Here is a 7,583-nt window from a genome sequence, read left to right as displayed (position 1 = left end):
GAAGAAGTAGAAGAGGAAGAGGAAGAGGAAGAGGAAGAGGAAGAGGAAGAGGAAGAGGAAGAGGAAGAAGAAGAAGAAGAAGAAGAAGAAGAAGAAGAAGAAGAAGAAGAGGAAGAGGAAGAGGAAGAGGAAGAAGAAGAAGAAGAAGAAGAAGAAGAAGAAGAAGAAGAAGAAGAAGAAGAAGAAGAAGAGAAGAAGAAGAGAAGAAGAAGAGAAGAAGAAGAGAAGAAGAAGAGAAGAAGAGAAGAAGAAGAGAAGAAGAAGAGAAGAAGAGAAGAAGAGAAGAAGAGAAGAAGAAGAGAAGAAGAGAAAAAGAAGAGAAGAAGAGAAGAAAAGAAGAAGAAAAGAAGAAGGAAAGAAGAAAAGAAAAGAGGAAGGAAAGAAGAAGAAGGAAAGAAGAAGAAGGAAAGAAGAAAAAGAAGAAGAAAAAGAAGAAGAAGAAGAAGAAGAAGAAGAAGAAGAAGAAGAAGAAGAAGAAGAAGAAGAAGAAGAAGAAGAAGAAGAAGAAGAAGAAGAAGAAGAAGAAGAAGAAGAAGAAGAAGAAGAAGAAGAGAAGAAGAAGAAGAAGAAGAGAAGAAGAAGAGAAGAAGAAGAGAAGAAGAAGAGAAGAAGAAGGAAAGAAGAAGGAAAGAAGAAGGAAAGAAGAAGAAGGAAAGAAGAAAAGAAAAGAGGAAGGAAAGAAGAAGAAGGAAAGAAGAAAAAGAAGAAGAAAAAGAAGAAGAAAAAGAAGAAGAAAAAGAAGAAGAAAAAGAAGAAGAAAAAGAAGAAGAAAAGAAGAAGAAGAAGAAGAAGAAGAAGAAGAAGAAGAAGAAGAAGAAGAAGAATCTTACATAGCAACAACTATAAGGCCAAAAGCATACTAAAGATTCCCAAGGGAACAAAATTTTTGCATATGGCTTATTGCTAAAGTATAAATAAATCAGTTCATTCTCTTTACTGGTCATCACATACTACTTAACTCACAGCTAACCATGAAGAGTTTATTTTCTTTGTTAATAAAGACAATTACTTTTATAAATTAATGTTCCTAAATCATATCAGTCTAAAAATCTAACCTCACAGATATGAGTACTAACCATTCCATTATTCAATGAGGTAATATGTCTTACTATTATTTTCTTGCACAAACATCACCTCCATTATATAAGTTTTCTTTTGAATGTACTCATATTATTTACATCTCTCATGGATTTCTATCATTTATCTTTAAAATGTATGTTATAAGATATACACTTCCTGTGTCTATGTACGCATGTGTGAGAAGTCTTAAAAGTCAGTAAAATACTCATTATAATGGAATTAATCACACTTCATTCAATACCTGGTTACACATCCAAATAGTCATACTTTCGAACACAACTCTCATGTAATTAAACATAATATTTAACACTACACCGATCGTAACTGAGTTCGGGTAGTTTCACATTCGTACCCACCTAGTAAATCTCAATTTTATGCATATTCAATATGATTTAAATAAATGAATATCATATATCAAATTTCATACTTGAAAAATTAGAAGAAAATTAACATTGGAAATCCATCATTTTGCATTTTCTCAGATACACTGAAAACTGTAAATCTATTCTATTTTTGCAAAATCAACTGAAAAGTATATACACTCAACTTTCTTTGATATTTAACATGTTTGCTGAAATATGAATATTGAAAACATCACACCAAGGTGCCTCACTGCAAGTACGCGGTCCAAAATCCAGGCATTAGGCTCACTTTAGTGGCAATTCTTCCACACGTGTAGCTCGTAGGCCCAGCCCACACAGACACTCCTTGCCTCCACTTTGCATTAATTTATTCATTTATTTATTCCCCCCCCCCCCCGTCTACATTCATCATGTGATTTGCTGCATCTAGATAGCAGTCAGGTAAATTTTCCATGATGGCATATTCCCATCACACAGATCCTAAGGGTTAAGTTTTAAAAAAACACAACTCAAAAGATGCACGTTTTTATCATGTACAAGATGCCAAAATAGTCTCAGCAATATTACAAGTTGTTACTTTTAAACAGGCCTTAATCAAAACTCTACAGACCAAGTTTGATGCTTCTTATGATAATCCCCTTAGAGTAATTTCAAATAACTTTTCTTTTTCTACTGCTATAATTGGACTCTAATAAATGCATTAAGACATGGAATTTACTTAAAATGCCAAAGACTTTTACAGGTGCTATCTTTTTTTCTTTTTTTTCTCACTTATCCTTCCAGTATTACATTTTCCATTTTCACATCAATTTCCATATTCTTTTGCTGCATGTACACCAGTTACACTGTTTAGTTTTCACCTTGTAACATGATACCTTGTAGTAAGTATTTCAATACAGTTAACATTTTAATATTCAAGCATATATTACAGAAAACATAGACTTTACATGAAACAGAATATTAATTCATTATCATTTCGCATGAAGTCATAAACAGCTGTTATTGTCCCTTGTTCTAAACTGAAATCATCCTAGAAAGAGTAACATAACTCATAATTGTTTCAGTTTTCCATTCTCTTTTCAATTGGAAATATGTATTAATATCTCATATTTCATTTTAAGAGATTGTTTCATTTTAGCAAATTAACATCTTTTTGCCAGGAATATCAAATGTATTGTCTGAGTATTAATTAATTAATTCTGATGCACTCAACTGGGTTTAAGGGCATGAAAAATATTGTTAAAGAGATACAGCACACAATGTACAGAGTAGATAGTCTGCGAATATTGTAAATAAAATACCAGTGTAATAATTTCCTGCAATACTATCCATCATATCAATAACTCTCATACGTAATACAACTGAACTAAAGCCTTGATATTAAAACCATTTACATATTCAGGACTACAGAGACTCATTCTGACCTGATTATGAATACTAAATAAAATAGAATGACAACAGATGCACAATTAACCCTGACAACCAGTTGCATTACAGCAATTACATGACAAAAAATCTGGCACTAGGCTTACATGAGTCACCGCTTTGCCGTTGCACAGCTTGTAGGTCAGGAGCATGTGAACATGTGTGCGAGGTGACAAGACTCTATGCCTCCTAGCTGCAATGTTATTTCCTCATTTTATGCATAAGCATTTTCAGCCTTTTTTTCCATCTTCCAATGTTTATATTTGCCATTTGATTTACATTATCAAGACGGTAATATATTGTTTTCTTTGCACAGACTCAACATTTATTTCTATTTTTTCGTAATATTGAATTTTCGGTCACCGTGCCAGGAATATAATGTTGAACATAGAGATGGCATCCTCCATGGTGCCACTGCTCTTCCAATCATGACTCACGGACATTATATTCCACACTCATATATCAATGGGATTAATGCAAAATCGCCAAATGAGTCGAATCAACCACTCATCACCAGCCTTTCCCGTCACCCTGACCTTCAGCTGAAACATTCATGACAGCAGGTTTGCATCATTCACATCATCCGCCCCTCAAGCCAGAATTTTTCATAACGTGATGGTCAGGTCACCCGGATTGAAGGGGTTAACATCATGAGATCATAAACCCCACATTCTGAATGTGACTGCTTTTATCTGGCCCTGAGGACAACCTACTTAGCTCATCTCCACCTAACCCTTTCCCCTGTCCCTCACAATCCCATGTTATATGCTAGCCAATAGGAAATGTGGCACCTCAGTGCACTAGACAATAACTTCTACCTGTTATAGTTCAATTTGCACAAATAAAATTCAGTTGTGTTTTAGGAGTTTAGAGATCAAAGTCTGGAAGATGAGATATAAATATTACAAAAGAGAAACTATTTTCCAGTGTCCTCCCACAGACCTGACTGTATACAGGACATTCATCCTTCAGGTGTTAATCTTAAAAAAAATAAATAAATAAATAAAAATGACACAAATAACAAAATGTTACTTCTTGTTATTAGTCTTGCACTGAGTTATGGACTACCTAGAGAGATGATATGAAATCTGTGCAAGGACAACAGTCTATTACCATCTGATCAAAGCAAATGAAATGACAAAAATAGACGCTGGAAAATGGCAAAGAAGATAAAAGAACTTGTGCAGAAAAAGAAAAAACAACAGGACAAAGGGGAGGCATAGAGTCTTGTCACTGCACATGAGTTCGGGTGCACCCAGCCTAAAAGCTGCACACCTGCTCAAGTAAGCCTAATGCCTGTATTTTAGGCCACTTGATGGCAGTGAAGTATACAGCTCCAACTGGTTAAATGATTCTTTTCAAAAGAGAATCAAATAGTTCATTGTAAACAGTTCAATACATCCAATTTTGCATGAAACCACTATCTTTTCTTGAGAGACAATTTAGTGTTTTTGTTTTCATGCCCTTTTATTACAGGAATACACTAATAAAACCTTTGAGAATTTGTTTTACTAAACTTCCCAATCCACTTTTTTTTTCTTCATTCTTTCAATCCACTGATATCTGGATGGCTTGTATGCATTCCATCCACTTTAGCCTACAAATTTTGTTTACACATAAATGACAGTTGCTTAGCCAACAAGGAGTTAACTAAAAGGCCTACCTAATCTCAATATAAAGACAACAGAGTCAGTGATTCTTCTAATGAAAGAATTTGCAACTATATTAGTTTCATTCACTTCCCGCCTTCTGAGCATGATCATTAATCAACAGAAGACGTGACAAGTAAGGGGTCTCTGTGGTGCTTCCAATACCCACTTCCACAAAAGCTGATTAACCCAATCACCCCATGTGACAAGAATACATGCCATGCCCACTGTAATACATGTTTATTTATTGTATTTATACATAGATGGCTCTACAAGTTCTTAATCACCAAAATAGCCAGTTATCAGAACTACTTATTTCACCTGCTTACCCTCTTCCTTCACTTAGGAAAGGGTCTTTTGTATCATTTCATTGTCTAAAATATTTTAATGACAATCTAATAATCATAAGATCAATAACAATAATAACAATATCGATAGCATTGGTATTAATAAGAAAAACACATTTTCCCGCCAGTTCAAGGAATGGGAAAATCAGGATTGGTAACTAGGGCCTACTGATAGACTCCTTGCCGGCTGAGCACATGTGGGGCCATCTGTATGTAACAAAATTCACCAAAAATTACAGGGGACAGAACATAAATCTGGGGCGAATGGGTTAAAAGCAAACTTTTTAATCCCATGTTCTAGTATTAACGTAATTATTGGTGCATGACAAACTGTTATGAATTAATAAAAATGTAAATTTCATAAGAGGAATGTACTATTACTAAGACAGTGAATCATAATGCAACTTGCTACACATTTTAAAAGAATTATAAAATCTGATTACAGTATAACATGTTGGAGCTTCAGAGCCACACCTGAACCAAAAATCAGGCATCAGGCTTTCTTGAGTGGCAACTCTCCTGGGTATGTGGCTTGTTGGCCTAGCCCACATGAACACTCATGTGTGGTATCAAGACTCCTTGCCTCCCTTTGCAATGTTAATTTTCTCTATCTATCTATCTATCTATCTATCTATCTATCTATCTATCTATCTATCTATCTATCTATCTCCATAAGTTTTTTTTTTTGTTGTGTGTGTGATTTTCCAAGGTCTATATGTGTCATTCAACATCATCACACAAAGTACAATAAAAATAACAATAAGTAACTGTGTTATCTATTTTTTTTTTAAATCTTTGTATTATTTAATTTTCTGTAATACCCCCTGTGCTGCCTCTCGAAGGCAGAAATAAGAACCTAAGCATGGAAATAGTGTCCACTCTAAAGCCATGGCTTACAGATGATACACACCAACCTCATTTCCTGGTGGATATAATGCATGAGCCCCTTCCTAAATAGCCACTAAGTTTGATCTTCCTTCACGAACTTTGTGCACTCATAAGGAATTATTCCTGTAACCTGTGCCCTCTGCCAATTAGGAAAAAAAAGGGAGGTATATTCCCATCACCCCAACCCTTAGCTAAAGTTTTCAATGACAGAATATTCCCGTCATCCAGCCTTCAGCCAATCTTTTCACAACATTACTGTCACATTACAAGGATCCAACACGTTAAACTCTCCTATCACATATCCCAGGATCAATATAATCAATGGTTTATGAGAAATGTAATCACAAATTTGCAGAAACTTATCTTGAGAAATAAATAGTATTACTTAAATTACAAGTCAAATATTGATATCAATTGTGATGCAGCCCTGTCATTAATATAATTACACCGCAGGAGAAGGCAGAACCTCCTAGATGGAATGCACTATAGTCTGGGTATTTTATTCTGTGTCTGGTCTCATTCTATGGAAAAATAAGATGTCAGTTATAGGTAAAGCCCTGACATCTAAATTTTTGGTACAGTGCAGAAGTTAGCACATTGTAAAAGACATCTAAAAAAGTATTACTTTATAATCATTCTGATCTTTCATTTTCTAACTAGATAATAACTGAAAAATCAACCTGTGAGGCCACATAGACAAATGAATCCCTAGGTCATAATACAAAAAACTAATTCCTGACATAATATGATTATTTGTGGGTACTTAAGGGGCTTCAATTAACCCAATGCCGACGGCATGATGTGTACGTATGTGCTATGCCCACTGTGAGTTACTTGTTTGATTGTTTTTACACATAGAGGCAGGGCCGGATTATGACCTTTTGGGGCCCCTAGGCTAATGTAATTATGGGGCCCCCTCAGACGGAGCCACCCTCTCACTCGGCTGCACCCGTCTTGAATATTTTTTACTCGTGATATATTTTAGCGACATTTACATAGCTTTAAGAAAAACTTATTGCAAATTCTTTAAATAAACTAGCATAGCTATCTTTTGTTTGTCAATAAGAATATTTTTTAAATACCACTATTTTACTATATTTCAACACAACCGTAGTGAATTTTTTTTTTTTTTTTATATAACCTGCATTATGACAATAAAACAATCAATACTGATATCATTTCAGTTTATGAAGCTATTTAGAAGTTATAACATCTAGAAAATTAAAATCACTGCTTTATAAAGATTTCTAAAAATAAAATATAAGGTACATTCACAAATAAATGTTTGGCAAGATGATAAACGAACATGGACTGGGGCCCCATGATTTACAGATAGGGTGCCAAACTGGGGCCACAGATTTCAAATAAACAGCTTCAAACCGGGGCCCCTTATCTCAAATAAAGGGCCTCAAACAGGGGCCCTTTATCTGAAAAAAGGGGCCACTTGTTTTTTTTTAATTGGGTTTTCAGACTCCTGGGCCTCCTTTTGTAAAGTTGAAATTTCATTTTAAGTTAAATGAATTATTCAGCAATGCAAAATATTAAAATATTATACTCATTAAAAAAAAAATTATATTTGAAAATCTTTTAGCAGGGCCCTTCAAGCATGGGGCTCCCAAGCTTGAGGGGCCCTAGGCTGCAGCCTATACTAGCCTATAGGATAACCCGGCCCTGCATAGAGGGCTACACTTGTACTAAGTCACCAATGAGCCAGTTACGAGTACTGCCTGTCTCGCCCGTTTACCCTTTTCTTTGATTTACAAAAATATTTCAAGTTATCCTATTTTGCTGTTACTAATGTTTATAACATTATAGTAATCATAATGTTCATA

This window comes from Penaeus chinensis, chromosome 23, assembly GCF_019202785.1.
Source record: "Penaeus chinensis breed Huanghai No. 1 chromosome 23, ASM1920278v2, whole genome shotgun sequence".
Taxonomy (NCBI): Eukaryota; Metazoa; Arthropoda; class Malacostraca; order Decapoda; family Penaeidae; genus Penaeus; species Penaeus chinensis.
The sequence above is the reverse complement of the archived record's forward strand: the minus strand, read 5'-3'. Positions refer to the sequence as shown.